Source organism: Capra hircus, chromosome 15, assembly GCF_001704415.2.
Source record: "Capra hircus breed San Clemente chromosome 15, ASM170441v1, whole genome shotgun sequence".
NCBI lineage: Eukaryota > Metazoa > Chordata > Mammalia > Artiodactyla > Bovidae > Capra > Capra hircus.
This window is the reverse complement of record NC_030822.1, coordinates 41,719,235-41,741,411: the sequence shown is the minus strand read 5'-3', so window position 1 is coordinate 41,741,411 and position 22,177 is coordinate 41,719,235. Positions and strand designations below refer to the sequence as shown.

The following is a 22,177-nucleotide window of genomic DNA, read 5'->3' as shown; positions in this document are numbered from 1 at the left end:
CCGATCACACCTAAGGAAGCAGGCACACCTGGGAGCAGAAGGCAGCATGCCAACTCAACCAGCTGTCATCCTCTATCTACAGCTCGCCAATCAGGACTCCCAGATTATCTATGCTTTTTAAAATTTTGAATGGCAAACACTTCACTGGGTTCAAAGAGTACAGATGTATCCAGGAAATGTGCCCCTCCTACTCCCGTCACATCAACCCAGTCTGTCCCTGTTCTGAAACCAGTAACTATGGTTATCAGAGGCTTGTATCTCATTACTGATGGTGTTTATGTACATACACGCAAACAGAAATATGTATTCTTTCTTACAGGGGGCAGACCACACACATCCCTATGCCTAGCTTTTATCTTTTAAAGGAATGAACTTGTACCAGGACAGCGAGACAGAGGATCTCTACACAAAGAAAAAGAGGTGAGTCTACGTGAAAGGCCCATGAAACAAGAAGACATTCTGGAAGACATGTGCGCAAGGAGAGAGGGCTGAGGGAATACTCCAGAGGACAGATGTGTGAGGAGCAAGGGCTGAGGGAATATTCTAGAGGACCAGTGTGTGAGGAGAGAGGGCTGGGGGAATACTCCAGAGGACAGATGTGTGAGGAGCGAGGGCTGAGGGAATATTCTAGAGGACTCGTGTGTGAGGAGAGAGGGCTGGGGGAATACTCTGGAGGATAGGTCTGAGGAGAGAGGGCTAAGGGAATACTCTGGAGGATAGGTGTGTGAGGAGTGAAGGCTGAGGGAATATTCTAGAGGTCTCGTGTGTGAGGAGAGAGGGCTGGGGGAATATTCTAGAGGACCAGTGTGTGAGGAGAGAGGGCTGAGGGACTATTCTAGAGGACCAGTGTGTGAGGAGAGAGGGCTGAGGTAATACTCTGGAGGACAGGTGTGTGAGGAGAGAGTGCTGAGGGAATATTCTAGAGGACCAGTGTGTGAGGAGAGAGGGCTGAGGGAATATTCTAGGGGATACGTGTATGAGGAGAGGGCTGAGGGAATATTCCAGAGAACAGCTGTGAGAGGAGAGAGGGCTGCGGGAATATTCCAGGGTATAGGTGTGTGAGGAGAGAGGGCTGAGAGAATTCTCCAGAGGACTCGTGTGGGAGGTGACTGAGGTTAAAGGTCCAGTCACAGCAGGCACTACTGCTCTGTGACCCGAATCCCGAGTCAGCCGATGAGAGCCCTTGGGGTTGCGGGGCAGGCAATGGGATCTGCCATTCTGTTGGCATTAAAGCCCCACTGGCTAAAAGCTCCAATCAGCCTCGATGAGCTCTTCACCTTCAAGAAGAGAGAGGAAGCATCTATAGGAGAGGGACTAACCTAATTCCCATGGCAGTGACTGAATGGGTACTGACCACGGGGGACACGGGAAGGAACTGTGGAGGAAAAGCAATCATTTCCTCTGGAACTTGGGAGGGACCGAGAAGGGGAAGTTGGGTCTGAAACTCTAAGGAAACAGACTTTAGATTGCTAAAAGAATAGGAGGGCTCTGGAACCTGAGATTGAGGAAGTAAATGATTCTGATGTTCTGAAATGCAATTCTAACTGTGAAGTGGAGGATGGGGGAAGGGCAGAGGGGAGTGAAGACAAGAAGGCACAGAGAGGGAGGGGCAGGAGGGTGAGGAGGACAGGGAGGGCAGATAGGGCTTTTTAGGAAGCAGGCAGCTCACCACTGTGCTTCAGAGCTGGACCTGATGGCAACCTGACTGGATATGAACTCCCCCTCCCACTCCTAGCTGTGGAATCTGGAGATGTCAGTGAACCCCTCTGCACCTTAATTTCCTCGTTAGTAAGTGAGGAGCATGAGGGTATTTCTCTAATGGGGCTGACACAAGAATGAAGTGAGGGCTTCCCTGGTGGCTCAGCAGTTAAAAACTCTGCCTGCCAATGCAGGAGACTCAGGTTCAATCCCTGGACCAGGAAGATCCCACATGCTGTGGAACAACTAAGCCCAGGAGCCGCAACTACTGAGCCCACGCGCGCCCCGCAACTACTGAAACCTGTGCCCCCTAGGGCATGTGCTCCCCAGCAAGAGAAGCTACCGCAATGAGAAGCCCGCACACCGCAACCAAGTGTACCCCCCACCCACTGGCCACAACTAGGAAAAGCCCATATGCAGCAACAAAGACCCAGAACAGCCAAAAATAAAATACATACACTTTTTTCAAAAAAAAGGAATGAAGTGAGTTAGTGTTTACAGAACCTTCACATGGTGCTGGCATGTGAGTGTGAGAGAATAGAGCCACGTGGTTGCACTGGGAACCTTGACAAGGTGAGTTGTTGAAAAGCCCAGGTCCTATCGCTGGGAGAAGGAAACAAAAGAATCCCCTGAGACAGCCTCCTCCCAGACCATGAACCAAAGGAGGACAGTGAGACAAGCTGAGACTGCACAACACGCCCAGACCACAGGAAGGGTTGGGGTCATCTTGAGCCAAGAGGTCCAGAGGTATCAAGGGACCCTGGGAAACAGGACTTTGGCTCCAACTCTGGGCACACGATGGTCCCTGTTGAAGAGAGCTATCCTTAGACTGACACGTCAAGATCCAACACTGAGATGAGAAAGGGTAGGGGGTGGGGGAAGCCTGGAGTTTTCGGAAAGGATATTTAGATAATTTCAATGCCATCCACCCCCCTGGTTGGCCCGGAGCATTGGAAACTCTGGCAGGTGAGACCACTGAACTGCATCTGTGGGGGCACTCTGGGGACACCCGAAAGCAGTCCCAGAGCCCTCTGGGAACTGAGAGCATGTGATGTCAAGGAGTGTCCATGCCTTTCTGGGATAGGATTCTTGACAGTTGGTGGAGAATTACGATAGATTTGGCATAACTAGATTCAAAAAGGCATCTGGTTAGAGGTCAGGAAAGCAAAAGGCAGAGACTGAGGCAGGGGTCCCCAAGCAAGCCAATGAAAGATCATGTCAGGAGGGGAGGACTCTAGCAGAGGGTTCTCTGTTAATAAGCATTTTACTGGCAACTTGGACGATGCTAGGGAAAGCACATTAAACAGGATCCTGAAAGAGCTCAAGAGAAAGGGCTGCACAGAATTTAACACACTGAAATTTAACAGAAATGCTTGTTCTGAATCAGATTGGAGGAGGCTTGCACTTAAATTCTAAACAACATGTTAAGGACAGGGGAGAAGCAGTTTAGCAACACCCCATGTTAAAAAGATCTGGTCAGGAGAATTCCATGGCGGTCCAGTGATTAGGACTATGCAGTGGGTTCAGGTTCGATTCTGGGTTAGGGAACTAAGATTCCGTAAGTTGTGTGCTACAGCCAGAAAAAGAAGATTTTGTCAGGAGTATTGTCAGTGAGTCAAAAATGTAAAGTAGTTGCCAGAAAAACTGATGCAATCTTGAGCTGCATTAAAAGAAATAGAATGGCCTGAATTAGGGAGGGGATACCTGCCTTCCTCTGCTGTGGTCACACCACACCATGAATATGATAGATGATCTGGGCACTCGCCTCACTGTATTAGAAGGATACAGACAAAAATGGAGTTTGTTCAGAGAAGAACCACAGGAAAACACCTGAACCCACATCAAGGGTTGGAAATCTGGAAGAAAACTCAGGAGAGGACAAGACGGCTGTCTTTAAGTATCATATTTTACTTATTAGGAGATGTGTATTTTTTTCAGTTACAGAATGTCTGAAAGCAGAATTATCTTATAATACCCTAGCATCTAATACCCTAGGCCAGAGTGCAGCTGTGGCATAGTTGTCATTGCCTCATTGCCACTATCATATGGAAATTTGACTATTATTCCCCGTGACATGTCTGGACAACTGCAACCCTCAACACTTCAAGAGCCAGAACATTCAAGGACCATTTGAGGAAGAAATGTGAGTCCTAGAAAGAAGAATTCCAAAGACAATAGAGATTAAGAAATACATCACCACTTCACCAGAATATGTTGGGAAAAAAAAAAACCAAACATATTGATAACTCTGAGTCAAAAGTGATTTGAGAGATTTGAATTCCAAAAGTGATGTTTTCAAAATGCTGTAACATTTCTTTTCCTTTTCATGTGGATGCAAGAGTGATATGGACAAAAAGCTTATATCTAAAATCTAAGAGCATTCTTTCAGTAAATAGAAACATTTTAAGTAATAACAAGGTATTGTTCTTCAGTTTAACTGGAACTACCTTTTTCTATTTTCCTTGTGGCCAGGTCGATTTCCAATATAGGAGAGAACGGGTATATCTTATACCAAATCAAACCAATATCACAGATTTGTGATTTTAAAAAGGACTGGTTGTCTGGGGGGACTTTTCTTTGGATGGTTCCAGGTGGGCTAAGACTCTGCAATCACAATGCAGGGGGCCCAGGTTCAATCCCTGGTCAGGAAACTAGATCCCACATGCTGCAACCAAGAGTCCACGTGCCACTAAAGATTCTGCGTGCAACAACAAATAAAAGACTGCACGTGCCGCAACTGAAAAAAAAAATCCTCTAGCCTCAATGAAGACCTGACACAGCCAAATAAATATTGAAAAGAAAAAAAAGTATTTGAAGAGCTTTCAAGTGGAAGAGAGACTAGAATATCCTTCTCTATGATTCCAAGGAGGAAGAACTAGGCCCAGATGCCAGAAGCTATAGGGAGCCAGCAGGGGATATAGGAGGCGCTGTCCAGAGATGGAATGGGTCACCTCACAGGCTGGAAAGCCAGGCTGGACCACACTGGGGAAACCAAGCACCCATGTGACAGCCCTGTGGTCCCAAGGCCTGACTGAGAAAACTCACCACAAAGAGAAAGGCAACCCGTCTTTCTTTGTTACCCACCTACGTGCTTAGCACAGTTATCCTCTTAAAACGTCACCACTTAGAAATAAAAGCCATTTAGGAAACGGCACTGAAAGGGGGATCTGAGGCAGGGTGGAACATGGCCTGCAGCTGTGTTCTCAGTGATAGCCGGCTCCGCTGGGCCAGCTGGGGGCCACCTACGTGCCTGCTCTGTGCCAGGCGTGCCACAGGTGTGCTGCATGCCCTGCCCCAGTTAATCCTCACGGCCCCCTGTGAGACAAGCGCGGTCACCGTCTTAAAGAGAGACCTGACACTCAGAGAAAGTCAGTGGCTTCACCAAGGTGTCACTGCCACTCTGAAAGCCATGGTCAGTCTGTGACACATGCTTCCAATAGAGGGACCTCCAAAAGTTTTGACTGGCAGAATGAATGGAGTGCTCAGCTGAGCAATCAATGAATGAACCAACTTGGCCTCATATTGGCAGCACAGATGCTAGGAGAACAAAGAAAGAGGAAAGCTGTCTCAGCGTTCCATCCCCACCCTCGATCAGAAGCTCCCACAAGCACAAAACTCATGCCGTTTGCTCGCTGCTAAAGCAATTAATTCCAACACATAAAGCAAGGGTGTTTCTGAGACATCTATGGCAGAGAACAGGTGCCAGCAGCTCTGCTCAAATGTCAAAGCTGTAAGCATACCAGGTTGCCATGCCTCCCACCTGCCAGGTTAACACTGGAGCGGACAGAAGCTGAGCTCAGCTTTTGCCCCCTCCCAGGGCCAGGGTGTCCAGAGGGCAGGAGAGTTAGCCAACTCCCCGCCCTATGTGTTCCAGTTGCCTGGAGACATCCAGTCCAGTCCCAGGCCGGCCGGCCAGCAGGCCCAGGCTTCCTCCTCCACTGGGGAGATCAACTCAAAGTGGGCACCAGATACCAGAGCAGCACCCACGTGAAGGGGATAGTCAGGGGCTTATGAGACCATAGAAGGGGAGAATCAAGTCATTTCTGATGATGACCCACAGTGCTCTGTGAGCAGGTGACATCCATAGAAATGATTCCAATGAAGGAGGAGGGGATCATGGAGGTCCTTGCCCAGTCCAGCTTTGCTGCCTCAGCCATGTGCAGGCACGTAACACCTTCTCTTAATCCATGGGTACCCGCTTCCAGGGGCTCAGCACCCATGACTCCTCTATGTATCCCCCTCAGGCTGACCCTGAGGCAGGAGACCTCCTGTAGTGAGGTGGTGAAAAGTAAGGACAATTACTATTGTTCTGCAGCAGATAGAGCCACCGAAGCACAGAACAGGCATACTGGGGGCACAGAAAGTGATAGATGTCCCATATTCTAAGATCCTAACTGAGGCATTCCAAATGGGCTGCCTTCCTGATCAACTGAAAGATGGGGGTTGCCCATACTTGACCCCCTTCACACAGAAGACGGTGAGGCAAAAGCACAGACAAGGCCTTAGTCGGGCCCAGCCTTAAGCACCCCTCGACCCTTCTGTTCCCCAACCCCCACGGCCTTCTGGTCAGAGTACCTGTCCAGCACATGGAGGGCAGCGCAGCCCTCCTAACAGATTCCCCACCCCTGATTCTCACATGAGCTTATCTTGCACAACCTGATCTGCCTGAAGGAGCACTCTGACCATCCCTCTCCAATGGTTCCTGCTGCCTGCAGGGTTAGGGCCATACTCACTTCATTCACCAGTACTCAAGGCTAGCCTGATTCCAGCCTCAGCTTCCACAGTTCCCCTAAGTAGCCCCCACATTTCTACCACGTGACATCCTGAACACACCCTTCTGTTTCCACATCTCTTTGTGCTCTACCTCTCCCCATCTCTGCCTGTGGAAATCCTATCTTTCAAGGCCCATCTCAATGACCAACTGCCACCTCCTCCAGGAGGCCTCCCCTGACTCCCTCACACTGTGACTGTCTAATGCAACATTCCAAACTCTTATCTTGATGCATGGGCATCTGTGGGCTTGTCTAAGGCACCTTCCTCCACATGTTAGATGGAAGCTCTGCTTCTGTCATTCAGCACAGTACCCCTCAGCGTGGCAGCTGAACACCAAGCTCTAAGGAGCGTAGGTCACCATGCTCCATGCCAGCCCAGACAGCACCCTATTTCCAGTCCTTTCTGATTCCCTCCTCCACCTACTTCTAGCTGACTCATTCCCCATTCTCTCAAGGTTTAGCTCTCAGCTGACACTTAATTGGAGATAAACTAATCAACATAATATCCTTCCCAGTTAAATTCTATATATTTTAATATAAATTTATTTTAATTGGAGGTTAATTACTTTACAATATTGTATTGGTTTTGCCATACATCAACATGAATCCGCCACAGGTATACACGTGTTCCCCATCCTGAATCCCCCTCCCTCCTCCCTCCCTGTACCATCCCTCTGGGTCGTCTCAGTGTACCAGCCCCAAGCATCTAGTATCATGCATCAAACCTGGACTGGCGATTCGTGTCATATATTATACATGTTTCAATGCCATTCTCCCAAATCATCCCACCCTCTCCCTCTCCCACAGAGTCCAAAAGACTGTTCTATACATCTGTGTCTCTTTTGCTGTCTCGCATACAGGGTTATCGTTACCATCTTTCTAAATTCCATATATATGTTGAAACTGGAGCCTATTATACAGAGTGAAGTAAGCCAGAAAGAAAAATGCCAATACAGTATACTAAACTCTATATTTTTAACAAAGGCCCTTTGGAGACAAAGGTGGGAATTTTAGGCCCCAGAACTCTGGGGGCAGTAGTTCTGATAAGGGAAGATGTCACACCAAAGCACTGTGTAAGCCAGTGCTACCATGGTGCTAAACTGTTTCAGTCATGTCTGACTCTGCTAGCCCATTGGACTGGAGCCCACTGGGCTCCTCTGTCCATGGGATTCTTCAGGCAAGAATACTGGAGTGGGTCGCCATGCCCTCCTCCAAGGGATCTTCCCTACCCAAAGACTGAACGCTTATCTCGTGTCTCCCGCATTGGCAGACAGCATCTTTACCACTAGTGCCACCTAGGAAGCCCCAGTTCAAAGCACAAGAGACCTGCTAGAAAGGGGAGGTGCAGCTTGGTGCTGCAAAAGGGAAGGCCAGATCCAAGTATGCTGCCCAAGCCTGGTCACAGGCTCACAGCATGACAGAAATGGAGGGTGGAGAAGAGACTCCGACCTGGCTAGGTGACCTGGAGCCAGGAACCACACATTCTGGCCTCCACTCAGTATCAGGAACCCTTGATACTTCCCTGACAGTTCAATGGTTAAGACTCCATGATTCCACTGAAGGAGGTGTGGTTTCCCTCCCTGGCTGGGGAACTAAGATCCCACATGCTGCAAAGTACAGCTAAAAAAACTCAATTAAACAAACAAAAATATAAGAAGCCTCTGAGCCTCAGTTTCCCCATAGGTAAAAAAACAACAACAACAAGGTGGCAGGAGTGAGAACTAGATGATCTCAGAGGTCCCTTCCGGTCTGACATCTCAAGTTTCTGTGACTTATAGTCTCTACTCGTCCTCCCTCCTGAGAGGTCAGTATCATTTGAAACTACCTGCTTCCACTCCCCCCTTACCTTGAGCCCCACCTGAGTCCAAAGGGAAAGCTAAGGCTAAAGATCTTCCAGCTAATCAGCAGGTAGCAGGCAGGCCCCTCTCAGCGTAGGAGAAGGAAGGGGCAGAAGTGGGGGAAGATGTTGGTTTCTATGGACACACAAATGCTACTCTCTCTTACTCCATTTGTCCCAACCCAGAAAGACAGTCAGCTGATTGCCTTTGCTTCCCTGACCTACCTTTTTAAGAGATTACCACTGCCTGCCAAATGTAAGTGCTGCCCTAAAATCAGGACATATAAGGTCTCTCTGCCTGGATCTGAAGGGTTTCAAATGGGTAGAGTGAGCGTGATGAAGAATGAAACTTGGAGGCAATCTAGGCCATGGTGTGCAGACCTGCCAATTAAAGTTCTTTAAAAATAGCCTCTTTCTTCTCTTATGCTGAAGATAAAGATGAAGTTTCAGCAATAAACAGACATCTGCTGGAGCTTCTGAAGAAGATTACAGCATAAACACCCCCAGAGAACAGCCATAAACAGCCCAGAGCTTTCTCCAGGCGCCTGCTGCCTCCTGTTCACCAACAGTAGGGGAGAGGTGAGGGGATGGAAGGACAGAGGAAGAGGTGGTGTTCAGAGGCTGGGGAGGACACAGCAGGAAGAAGTGGTGGGGGAGAGCCCAACTTGGCAGAAAATGGAGAACTGGCTGCCATCTGCAGGGAAATAAAAGCTCAGGGATCCACCAAGAAAATTTCCAGGAAGTCATCCAGAGGATGCCATGCCAGTGTCATCCATTCTGAAAATGGGTCACTCCTTACAAGTGGAAAAGAACCGACAGTTCTGAGTGCCTACCTAAGTGGGGCACTTCACAAATATTTTATTTCTACATCAATTCCCTGAGTTTGCTGTGATAACTCCTTTCTTTTTTTTTTTTTACAGACTAGGGTTTTTTTTTAAACACTAGGGTTCGTTGATGCCCAAGGCCACGTGGCTCCGATTCAAGCCCAGGTCTGTCTTAGCACATTTGTTTGTCTGTGCCTCCGTCACCTGCACCCAGAAAGTGCCCCTGAGTGTCTGAGTGCCCAGACTCTCTGCACCCACAGATCCAGCCCATAGAGGGTCCTAAATGGAAGAGGCAACACAGCAGGGTAGAAGGGCAGGAGTCAAGCCATGCCTGGCTAATTCAGATAACTGCTGAGTCTCGGCAGCCCCGTGGGTCCTTTGGTTTTCCAGCCTGAGACAGGAGTGAAGAGGGAAACAGGCACAAATATATGCCTAGACTATCCGGAAGGAGCCAAGGAGACCAGGGACAGTAGTGCCACTGAGGAAGAGAACTGAGGACTGGGGGACTGCTTTTCATTGAATTCTCTTTGTATTGAGTGGACATGTTACCACGCACCCATCATGTGTGGAGTGAATAGCCTCATCTGTGTGGGGGGAGGTGAATGTCATGTATCCAGGTGTGTGGGGGGGAGGCTGGGAGAGCACTACCATCTATGCATGTGCGTGTGGAGGTGGTAGCATCACTTGTGTGGGGTGTGTGTGTGTGTGTATACATGGGGCGGGGGAGGGTGAGTACCATCATCCATGCACGTGGTAGGGGAGGGGTGAGTCTTTTTTTTTTTTTTTGGCCGCACCATGCAGTTTGTGGGCTCTTAGTTCTCCCACCAGGGACTGACCCTGGGCCCTCGGCAATGAAAGCGCAGAGTCCTAACCACTAGACCACCAGGGAATTCCCATGGGTGAGTCATTTTTAAGAGAGCCCAAGATGTCAGGTACAAGGTAACAGACACGCCCAAGCTGGAGATAGTGACCTGGACCAAGCAGGAAGTCCTGGGTCCCCTGGTCGCAGCAAGCCTGGAATCCAGAAGAAGCTTCTTTCCTCCCTCACAACAGTAACTTGCTGCAAACCCAGGCAGATGGCTAGAAGCTCTCTGAGCATGAACCCCTTGGTCTCCAAGTCCGCAACTAGTTGCATGAGCCCCCCATGACATCCCTTTAGGAAACAGATTGACTGTATCCTCTTCTCGAGGGTCTGGAGAGAGGCTTCCCTGACTCCCCTACTTAATCCTCTATTCTGTCCCTTTCTTCCACTATTGGATTTCTCACCCCTCCAAGCAGAGAGCTCCTGACTATTATCATCTTTCTATTCCATTGTGCAAAAGCCCAGCTGTCCTGATATGCGGAGTCATCAGCACCCCAACTTTACAGCAGCCTTGAATTCCACAGGCCACACCTCAACCCCCCATACTGCTCCCCTGAGATGAAACTGTCCAACAGAAGGGTTCAGCAGCTCTACCAGGCCCCCAGCAGCTTTCCTTGGTGATCAGAACATCCAAGCGACTATGGCACTTCTTCATCCTCCCCTACACTTCATTCTCCTGGCCCTGGCACAAGTTAAACCCCGAGATCCTGCAACTCTTCACCATATACAGTCAGTTCTCAGATCAGTAGCCAAAGCCAACCATTCAGTCACCAGAGCCAAGAAGTAGTTTCTGCATCTTAACACATTGATACTACGGTGCAGGACGAGATGTTCTTAGACTCCCGCTCTGTCTCTGGGCTGGTTGGGTTTCTGCACTGGGTGTGTCAGGAGCTCCAGCCTGCAAATGTTCCATTAAACCTGCTGTTGCAGCAGCTCAGGGATCAGGGGCCGCCAGCTGACTCTTCGCTATCCTACCTTATTGCCTTTAGAAAGGACATAGGCACTAGACATCCTCCGCTGCACGGAAAGGGAAAACCTGAGCCCCAAACCAGCAGGAAACAAGTCCCTGCCTTGATCTCTGTATTCCCCAAAGAGAAAGCTGACCGAGCCTTGGAAGGAATACAAGAGCACCAAGGCCTCTGGGCACCTCCAGGAGAGGAGGGGTTCAGGTGCGGAGGGACAGGGAGATTGCTCTGACTCTCAGGGGAGAGAAACACCAGAGCAAGTACAGAACACACTAAAATCCCAACCCTACAAACACCGCACCATCCACACACAAACACACACAACTCACTGCCAGCCACCAGGGAGACACACAGGTTTTCCTGGGATAAACTGTAGTAATATTTAGAGCAACTGCATTTAAGAAACAATACAATACCTAGTACCAGACTTCCCTAGTGGCCCAGTGGTAAAGAATCCACCCGCAATACAGGAGATGTGGGTTCGATCCCTGGGTTGGGAAGAACTCCTGGAGAAGGAAATGGCAACCAACTTCAGTATTCTTGCCTGGGAAACCCCCAGACAGAGGAGCCTGGCAGGCTACAGTCCATGGGGTCTCAAAAGAGTCAGACACAACTTAGTGACTAAACAACCACCAACATACCTGGTATTCACAAACGGCTGTTCCTCTGGGACACAGGGGTGGACATTTTCTCAACAGCTGGCAGAAAAGGGAAGCATCTCAAAAATCACACTCCACTGTGACCCAGCCCTGAGATGAAGGTTTGTTTGTGACTAGAAGGCCCATGTCCCCGTCACCCCCGCTAACTCTGAGTTCAGAGACCAGATGATCAGGGCTTGAGAAGGAGGAGCCTTATCAGCACAGAGCAGCTGTGCTTTCTACCTCGGAGGAGGTGCATGGAGAAAAACAGAAAAATGGTGGAGGGAGGGGTCAGGCCCCCCGAAGTGAGGTGAGTGAGGCATCTGGCCATCAGTCACTTTCCCAAGGGGATGAGACAGGCCATCTGAGCCTGAAGCTTTGCCCTGCCTTTTCCTTAACCCACTATGTTATTCTGTCTTCCTTTGATATCGCCAACTCCCTGAATTAAAAAAATCAAGATCAAGAGCCTACCATGAGAACGACTTCATTCTGAGGAAACCAGAATGAAATTCTCATGAAAGAAAGTGAGGTGGTACAATGGGAAAGAGGGTCAGCCGCATGGATTCCGCAGCTTCCTGCCTCCACAGCTCCAGCTTTGTTAGGTATGGGAATTCCCCGGTGGTTGGCACTTTCACTGTATGGGTCTGGGTTCCATCTCTGGTTGAGGAACTAAGATCCTGCAAATTATGTGCTGGGGCCAAACATTAAAAAATGTAAATAAAAACACAGATAAATTCTTTAAAATAATGTCAAAAAATAAAATAGGCAAATATCAAAATCACAACGGGTATAGGAATCTATCCACACATAAAACTGGACAGAATGCATGTATAATCTTGTTTACCTACACAAATCAGTTGAAGGAAGTTCTCTTTTTTAAGAGGAAAAATATCCCCAAATATTTTGATTTTCCATTAGAACAAAACATTTTTATTATAAAAATTTTAGAAAAATGTTGAGAAATATAATATATAGGAAAAAATTAACTCTATCTCCACCATACAGAGAGAAAAACAACATTCTCTTATACTTAATGGCTAGTGGAAAAGCCTGTTTATGTTTAAGGAGGACGAGGAGGAAAAGAAAATGGCCTCCTCATTTAGGGGCTATTTGCAGAGAAGGGTCTTTGCTGGGTGGGTCAGAAGATGGCTCTCAGAGAGCCCAGCACCTTGGAGAGATCTGACAATGAACCCAGGTGTGAAGCATGTAATCTGGGGAGGGAACACACCTTATCCTTCTCACTGAGCCTTTGGTCGCCTTCATTAGGACACCTGCAAAGGTGCCGATGGTGATACTATCTCTTCACCATAAATTCAGGCCAGACACTGAAAGGTTATAAGTGTATGTTTTCTGTCACAGTCTGTCAGTTGCAGGTGGATAATGATTTGAGAAGAGCCCACACCTTGCCCAGGTATGAGGCCAGATAGAGAAGGCTCCCGAAGGCACAAGGCAAGAATCTTGCACTGCCCAGAGAGAGGTGGACAGCATTCTCTGGGCAGCCCAAGGCCAAATGCCTGACTCCTAATGTGGTAATGCCTGTGGCTGCATAAGTCAGTATTCAGAGCTTGGACAGAAATGACCTTAGTCCCTGTCAGCCCCATGTGTGATTTGGGGAGGCCAGCTGCTGATCAGGGCACCTCGGCAGCTGCCTGGGCTCCCCACACTGCAAACCAGAGCGCCAGAGAGCACGGCAAATAGTTCTCCTATTGTTTCAGGATGTTTACAGGCTGATGCTTGCAGAGGAAATATCCACACTGGAGCAAGTCATCTTTAAAAAAAAAAAAAACCCTCTTAGCCAAACACATGCATGGGCAGTCACACAAACCCACCACAGGATTCATTCATTCAATATGCATTTCCTGAGTGGCTACAACACCACTGGGCAGATGCTCACCACACCCCTGCCCCATCCCAGAGACAGCACTGGGGATCCAACAGAGCACAAAAGCAGACTCAGCATCAAAGGGTTCGCTGTCCAGTGGGAGATTTAAAAATGGAGGGTAATGGCTGGATAAAAGCAGAAGTGCCGCAGAGGGGGTGGTGCTCCAGACTAAAGTAGGCGTAAAAGGACTAACAACCAAATGCACCCCACAGACTTTGTTTGGATCGTGATTTAAACAAACTCATGATGAAGGTCACTTCATCTGAATATATACAGATGAGACCAAAGAGTTACTGTTGATTCTGCTACATGCAATAATAGTGATGTGGTCATGAAAGAACCTGCTTTTTAAAATAGGGAAGAAAAAAAGAGAAAGAGAGAGATGAAGCCAGCCTGGCATGATCTTGGTTGCTGAAGCTGGATAATGAGTATTTGGGGCTCATTATACTATTCTATTTTTGCGCCTGAAAATGTTAATGATTGCGGTGGGGGTGGGGACTGCACTGCGCAGTTTGTGGGATCTTAGTTTTCCAACCAGGGATAGAACTCAGGCCCTTGCAGTGAAGTGCTCAGTCCTAACCACTGAACCTCCATAAATATGCCATGTTTATGAGCGTTTTAAATGCCATTTCATAGTGGGGTGGAAAGAAATGTTCACAAAAAATTACAACATAAGCTGGGGAATCATAAGCACAATAGAGGGCTGCACACACCAAGCCTCCAAAGTTCAGAGGATAGCCACAGTTCTTTCCTGTTTCTCTCAGTGTTGAATTCACCATACAGACCTCATTCATGCAGATGGAGAACAGAGTCCTAGTTTGGTCACTCACTAAGGCTTGTAATTGGAGGTAAGTTCCAGAACCTCAGTTTCCTCATCTGTACAATGGGAATAACCTTACATACTTCTTCAGAGGGCTACTGTGAGGATCAAATGATTATAAAGAATGAAAAATCCAGCATGATATACAGTGTTCCCTTTTCTGGTTCTTTAAACAACAGAGACGTTCTAGCCCTGGAAAGGCCTCAAAGATTGACAATGTTCAACCCAAATCTTCTTGCACCTAACCCCACTCCTCTTGGCAGAGACAAGGCTCTCCCCAGGAAGGCAGGACCTCTACCCGTCAGTAGTAGGGAGTGAAAGGAACAGGGCCCAGGACTGGGAGGCACACCCAGATGGGTGTGGATGTGGGTGGAGAAAAGAGAGACAGATCCCAATCACAGGCAGAGAGGGATTACTCAGTGCTCCTGTGCTCCTTAAAGTTCCTGGGAATAGGCTTCCAATGACCAAACCACACCCAGCCTTAGTTCATAAGCTGATTTATACTAAGGTGTAACTAATTGGTATTAGGCTAATCACAATTTTCTTTCAGAAGAGAAGGATGAGCAGAAAGCCAGCCCTGGGCCTGAAGAAGGAAAGAGGCAGTGATTTCATTTTTTATAAACATAAACTCCAACTATGGATCTCAGTCACCTTACAGTCACAGCTAGTGTACCTCAACATCTGCCCTCCCTCCTATAAAAAATAAAAATAAAATTAGAATCGGTCCTAAAGTAGAGATTATTGCAAGTAACAGTCCCTCTAAATCATTACAAAAGTCAGCTCTCAGAGGTAGGTTCAGGTCAACAGCAGCAGAGGCAGCCTTCCCCCTCAAATACCACCCAGACTCCAACAATCAACCCCTCCCTCTCCCAACATGACCAACACTTGCCATCACCCTTGAAGGACAGGGTGGGCAAGGCGTCTGCAGGTTGAACAACTTGGCTAACCTGGGTCAGTTCAAGTGCTCTGCTTAAAAAAAAAAAAGCACCCAGGGGAGTTCCCTGGCAGTCCAGTGGTTAAGACTTCGCCTTCCAAGGCAGGGTGTGTGGGTCTGATCCCTGGTTGGGGGGCTAAGATCCCACATGCCTTGTAGCCCAGAAAAATAAAACAAAAAAAAAAGCAATATTGTAACAAATTCAATAATGACTTTAAAAATGGCCCACATCAAAAAAATAAATAAGAAGCACCCTCAGGATCTTTGGACAGAATCTTTTCAGAGGCCAGGAGCCTACAACACAGCACACTCACTCTTCACAGCCATGGGCCAGCAGGGAGAGCACTGGACCCGAGCTTTGGCAGTCTGTTTCAAATCCTGGCTATGCCACTTTCGATGTGACCTTTGGCACTTACCCTACCTGAGTCTGTTTCCCCATCTCTAAAATGAGGAGGGCAAACCTCTCAGAGGTTTTAAATTACTATGAAATTGGCCAAAAAGTGCCACAAGCCAAGACTTAGGTGCCTACCTCGCTCAGTAGGCACTTAATAAAACATCTTCTCCCTATCTGAAGGCCAGTTCTTACTGCAATAAGAGCTTCCACCGCATCATGTGGGGCTGCCCTGGAGACCTGAGCCCCCCTTGGGCCCCCTTCCCCTGGGCGATGGACAGGAACAGATCTGGCCTGGAGACCCAGGGGACCCTGGTCCCAGAGCACCCAGGCAAGCAAACCTCTCAGGGCCAACCAGCTGCTGACTTCTTCTCCCACCAGTCCACCCAGAAGGGAACTGGTTGGGACTTCATCCTTCAGGGACACCACCCAAGACTGTAGAGAGCAGGCAAGACTGACCGAAAGAGGTCTACACACTGCTTAAGGTCCCAATAGGGCCCGATGTGCCTCCAAATAAAACCTCTTTGGCTTTAGAATAAACAATGTGGAAGGAGACACACGTTTATTCTGGTTTCAACAGGCCTCCTCCCCATCCAGCAAAGGCTGTTCCCAGTTTTGCCGAAAGGCTGGCCTAGGATAAATTAACCCCACCTGCCCCGGCCTGGAAGTCAAGTCAGCTGGCACTTTTACCCGGGGCCAGTCCGCACGGGCAAGCCTGGCGGGGTTGCTCTGGTGCCTGGGGTGAGTGCGTGCTGCTGGAGCAGCGAGGTTCAGAAAAAGACAGCTCCATGGCCCCTCGGGCCACCGTCCCAGACCCAGTCTCAGCCCGCAGGCGGGCAGGCCACCGACATTTGGCCCAACTTAACTTCCTGTTAAGGAGGGAGGGGAACCCGGCTGGGGTGTGGGGTGCGCCCAGCGAAACGCCGGGAAAGAACGTGACAGGCTAGGTGCCCAAATCGTGGGAAGATAAGTTTGGGGATGATCTGCCCCAGTGGCAGGCGGTACTGCTGGCGCGTCGCTCCCACTCCAAGTCGACGTTTGGGTATTTTCTAGGCTTAGAATTGAAGAATTTGGGTGTTGTAGGGCGGAGTAAGAGGTCGTCCGTGGTACTGCGTTCTAATGGATTCAGAGAGCTATGGGGGTACACCGGCTTCCCTAGGCAGCGCCACCTGCTCTCTGGGCGCCCCGCGGGGAGGGTCTGAGGCGGGAGATGCTGCCGCCGCACCTGACCCTCCCCGGCGCCAGCTAGGGCGCAGAGTCCAGGCTCGGCTACCAAGGTCCCCGCCCGCTCTTCCTGGAACCCCGCTCTCCCCTTCCCTCCCGTTCCCCCTACCTTCTTACCGAGAGCGGCGCCGGCCGCCGAACCTCGAGTCTAGCCTCTATTCTCGCCCAGGGCCGCGGGCGCAGTGGTCAGGACCCGGAGGCCGCCTGCCGAACTGTGAGCTAGCTAGGCGGCCCCGCGCAGGCTTAGCCCGGCGAGCGCCTGCGGTTCTGCGCCTTGCGGCGGACAGGACCGGGAGACGCCCCCATTTGCGGCGAGACCAATGACAGGGCCACCGGCGGCGCAGCCCCGCCCCCAGGTGGAGGCCCGTAGCCAATGGCGGCGCGGCGCGGAGCCCACCCCCCACCCCCGCTCTCCACCCGCCCCGCCCCTGGGGGGCCAGCTGTCACCGCGGCAGCCGCGGGCGCACGTGGGCTGTAGCCCGGCCCTAGAGTAGGGAGCAGCCCGGCGCTCCCACCGAGATCAGTGCAATTCTGAGACCAGCAGAGGGCCGATGGGGACAAGGCGTGGTGGTGCTGCTAGATGAAAACCCCGGTGTGGGTATCCAAATGTCAAGAGAGAGGCAAGGGCTGGGCTTCAAGCTCCTTGACCTAAGAAGCTGGAAAGCAACCCTCTGTGTCCCCTTTTGGACTTGGGGAGAGAGGCATACCACTTCTAGTACCGGCCGTGGCCCTTCCTTCTTGCTTTGCTTCTTGACCACTCTGGGCTTCAGCAAACCCCTAATAGCGGATAGGCCCTTCCCTTCACCTGGACTGGCCTTAGAATAAAACTGGTGGAAAGAGGCAGCAGTGCATATCAACTGTTCAGTTCAGTTGCTCAGTCGTGTACAACTCTTTGCTACCCCATGGACTGCAGCACGCCAGGCCTCCCTGTCCAACACCAACTCCCGGGGTTAACTCAAACTCATGTCCATTGAGTCGGTGATGCCATCCAACCATCTCATCCTCTGTCGTCCCCTTCTCCTCCCTCCTTCAGTCTTTCCCAGCATCAGTGTCTTTTCCAATGAGTCAGTTCTTTGCATCAGGTGGGCAAAGTATTGGAGTTTCAGCTTTAGCATCAGTCCTTCCAATGAATATTCAGGACTGATTTCCTTTAGGATGGACTGGCTGGATCTCCTTGCAGTCCAAGGGACTCTCAAGAATCTTCTACAACACCACAGTTCAAAAGCATCAATTCTTTGGCACTCAGCTTTCTTTATAGTCCAACTCTCACATCTGTACTTGACTACTGGAAAAACCATAGCTTTGACTAGACAGAACTTTGTCAGCAAAGTAATGTCTCTGCTTTTTAATATGCTGTCTAGGTTAGTCATAGCTTTTCTTCCAGGGAGCAAACATCTTTTAATTTCATGGCTACAGTCACCAGCAGTGATTTTGGAGCCCCCCAAAATAAAATTTGTCACTGTTTCCATTATTTCCCCATCTATTTGCCATGAAGTGATGGGACCAGATGCCATGATCTTAGTTTTCTGAATGTGGAGTTTTAAGCCAACTTTTTCACTCTCCTCTTTCACTTTCATCAAGAGACTCTTTAATTCTTCGCTTTCTGCCATAATGGTGGTGTCATCTGCATATCTGAGATAATTGATATTTCTCCCAGCAATTTTGATTCCAGCTTGTTCTTCATCCAGCCCAGTATTTTGCATGATGTACTCTGCATATAAGTTAAATAAGCAGGGTGACAGTATACAGCCTTGATGTACTCCTTTCCTGATTTGGAACCAGTCTGTTTTTCTATGTCCAGTTCTAACTGTTGCTTCTTGACCTGCATACAGATTTCTCAGGAGGCAGGTCAAGTGGTCTGGTACTCCCATTTCTTGAAAAATTTTCCACAGTTTGTTGTGATCCACATAATCAAAGGCTTTGGCATAGTCAATAAAGCAGAAGTAGACATTTTTCTGGAACTCTCTTGCTTTTTTGATAATCCAACAGATGTTGGCAATTTGATCTCTGGTTCCTCTATCTTTTCTAAATCCAGCTTAAACATCTGGAAGTTCATGGTTCACGTATTGTTGAAGCGTGGCTTGGAAAATTTTGAGCATTACTTTGCTAGCATGTGAGATGAGTGCAATCATGTGGTAGTTTGAACATCTTTTGGCATTGCCTCTCTTTGAGATTGGAATGAAAACTGACCCTTTCCAGTCCACTGCTGTAGCCACTGCTGAGTTTTCCAAATTTGCTGGCATATTGAGGGCAGCACTTTCACAGCATCATTTTTTAGGATTTGAAATAGCTCAACTGGAATTCCATCACCTCCACTAGCTTTGTTTATAATGATGCATCCTAAGGCCCACTTGACTTCGCATTCCAGGATGTCTGGCTCTAGGTGAGTGATCACACCATCGTGGTTATCTGGGTCATGAAGATCTTTTTTTATATAGTCCTGTGTATTCTTGCCACCTCTTCTTAATATCTTCTGCTTCTGTTAGGTCCATACTATTTCTGTCCTTTTTCGTGCTCATGTTTGCATCAAATGTTCCCTTGGTATCTCTAATTTTCTTGAAGAGATCTCTAGTCCTTCCCATTCTATTGTTTTCCTCTATATCCTTGCATTGATCACTGAAGAAGGCTTTCTTATCTCTCCTTGCTATTCTTTGAAACTCTGCATTCAAATGGGTATTTCTTTCCTTTTCTTCTTTGCCTTTTGCTTCTCTTCTTTTATCAGGTTTTTGTAAGTCTTCCTCAGACAACTACTTTTGCATTCCAGTCTCCCATAATGAAAAGGACATCTTTTGGGGGGTGTTGTTTCTAGAAGGTTTTGTAAGTCTTCATAGAACCATTCAACTTCAGCTTCTTTGGCATTACTGGTTGGGGCATAGACTTCAATTACTATGATATTGAATGATTTGCCTTGAAAACGAACAGAGATCATTCTGTCATTTTTGAGACTGCATCCAAGTACTGCATTTCAGACTCTTTTGTTGACTGTGAGGGCTACTCCATTTCTTCTAAGGGATTCTTGCCCACAGTAGTAGATATAATGGTCATCTGAGTTCAATTCACCTATTCCAGTTCATTTTAGTTCGCTGATTCCTAAAATATCGATGTTTACTCTTGCTATCTCCTGTTTGACCACTTCCAACTTACCTTGATTCATGGACCTGACATTCCAGGTTCCTATGGAATTTTCACCTGTTACTTTAGTCAAATCATGCAAGCACCGTCTTCTCTTATCTGTCAAATGGCTACCTTAATCTCTGCTCTGCCCACCCTCGCTGGTTGCCCCCAGCTCCAGAGAGCACCATTCAGAGAAAAGACAGTGTGAACAGTGAGAGGGGTGTGAAGCTGCTTTGTGAACTGTAAATACTGCAAACACCTTGGGCAGACTGCCCTGGTAGCAGTGATAATGAAACAGGCATCCCACCTGCAGGAGGTATGTCTTACTTCTGGGGCCTAGGGGCCTGTCATGGGCTTGGCCCAATATAAATGTTCTTGGGACAGAGCTGACCCATGGGTAGGAGAACAGGCAGGCTTGGGCAGTAAGAGAACAGTATCATGTCTCCAGGCTGCTGGAATTTCCACAGCATCAGACCACCCTCTAAAGAGACTATGTTTTCTTGCCAGGCAAGTTTAAACAGAGCAGTTTGTCCCTATCAAACGGGTTTATTTTTTCCCATGCCCCTTACCATGTGATCCTATTTGAGGCCTTTAGGGTTTTCCCAGGGATTGTCCTACTTGGTTGTTCACTTAGCATCTTTAGAGTTCAATTCACTTCCTGCAGATGAACTTTCAGCAAAAGCAATCCCTGCTCAGTTTGCAAGACTCAGTCAGCATTGATTCTCAGAGGGGCAGCTCTCCACTCTGATGCAACTCTGCCTGTGATGCCGGTTGATAAAGTGTCTTCTACACACATTATCTCATTTAATTCTGACAGTGACTCTGCACAGTGTGCATTTTTATTATCATCCCTTTTTGCAGATGTGAAAACTCAAAGAAGTAAAGTAGCTTATCAAGGTCACATGGTTACTAAGTTTCAGAGCCTAGATTTGATTCTGGATTCCAGAAACTGCATGCCTAATCACTGTGCAATGGGGTCTCTGCAGTCCTGCCCATACTTCTAGAGCACTGGACAGGCCAGGTCTATCCCTGAAGAAACTCCTCTGGGGCCTGACCAGCCCCAGTCCATCCAACCATTCTTGTGAGCTCAGGCCTGGGCACTGTCAGGGACAGGAGATGCGGTCAACATGGCCCTGCCTTATTTACAGAGTGACTGATGGAGGAAAGAGCATTACCTCTGCTCCCAGCCCAGATCCTCACTAGACACAAGCTTCTTGCTTCTGGTCTGGGCTGGAGACACCCATGCTAGGGATGGAGATGGAGACAGGGTCATTCATTCATTTCATTGATGCTACTGTGAGCTGAATATGATTCTTGCATTCATGTAACTTATTCAGCTGATAAATAATCAGAAGTACATGGTGCTAGGGGGCTGTTCTTTATCACTTTTATTTTTTATGATTCCCATCACCTTATCTATGGCACATGTTCTCCAAATAAACAAATTTAACCCTACTGCAGGAACAACTGTGTGCCTACCACGTGAGATAGCATGGCTCAGCATAGAAATCCTATTAGCTCAAAAGCTCAGAGTTATCAATGTGTTCCTAGGACCTCTGCCTCCTCTCCTGACCCTATTCCCAAACTTTTTGACTTGGGGGCCTCAGATAAGAAAGGCCCCTGTTAGGTGAGTCTGAGTGCTGAAGAGTGAGCTTTTCCTTGGGTATAGGGCAGCCGGGAGCTGATGAAGGCTGATTGCAGGGAGAGAAGCATTGAGACTTCTTGAATCAGTGGTCAGAGCCTCTTGCTGCCTCTTGCTTCATCCAAGCCACCCTTGCTGGCCATCTCCCTAGGAAGCGGAGAGGAATGGAGACAGAAGATCACAATTGTCCTTTCTCTGGACAAAATGGTAGCCTGGACTCTGTGTTGGGAGTTTATACAACTAAGATCGTCAAAGAAAAGATCTTACAATGTTAGGGTGAACTTAAAGGAAATATTATATAAGACCCTCACTGAACAGATTCAAGAAATTTACACATTAATCAGGAAGAGAAGATACCATGAGAGTCACAGAGTACAAAAGTGGGTTCCGGGTCTCCAACGCCCCTACTTCACTCTGAGCATGCCAGGCAAACTCAGCCTCTCTGGGCCACAGCTTAGTGTTCTATATTTAAAGACAATCTCTCCCCAGCCCACTCTTCTGGGATGGCAAATATGCGCTTGTGAAGGTTGTCTGGGAGATGCAGATGGCCACATTAGCATCAGAGGAAGGGAGA

At 48.5% G+C, this 22,177-nt stretch overlaps 1 protein-coding gene across 14 annotated transcripts in view; it reads right to left on the bottom strand.

Moving 5' to 3' along the window:
* The window catches only part of LOC102172084 (protein-methionine sulfoxide oxidase MICAL2), a 239,835-nt gene extending 222,673 nt beyond the window's left edge, over positions 1–17,162 (bottom strand). For 9 of the 14 annotated variants that reach the window (XM_018059551.1, XM_018059553.1, XM_018059554.1 and 6 more), the window contains exon 1: positions 16,965–17,162. The gene's annotated coding sequence lies outside the window, so the exon portion shown is untranslated. The remainder of the gene's footprint in view (positions 1–16,964) is intronic. The other 5 variants (XM_018059561.1, XM_018059562.1, XM_018059564.1 and 2 more) reach the window with 3 other exon arrangements.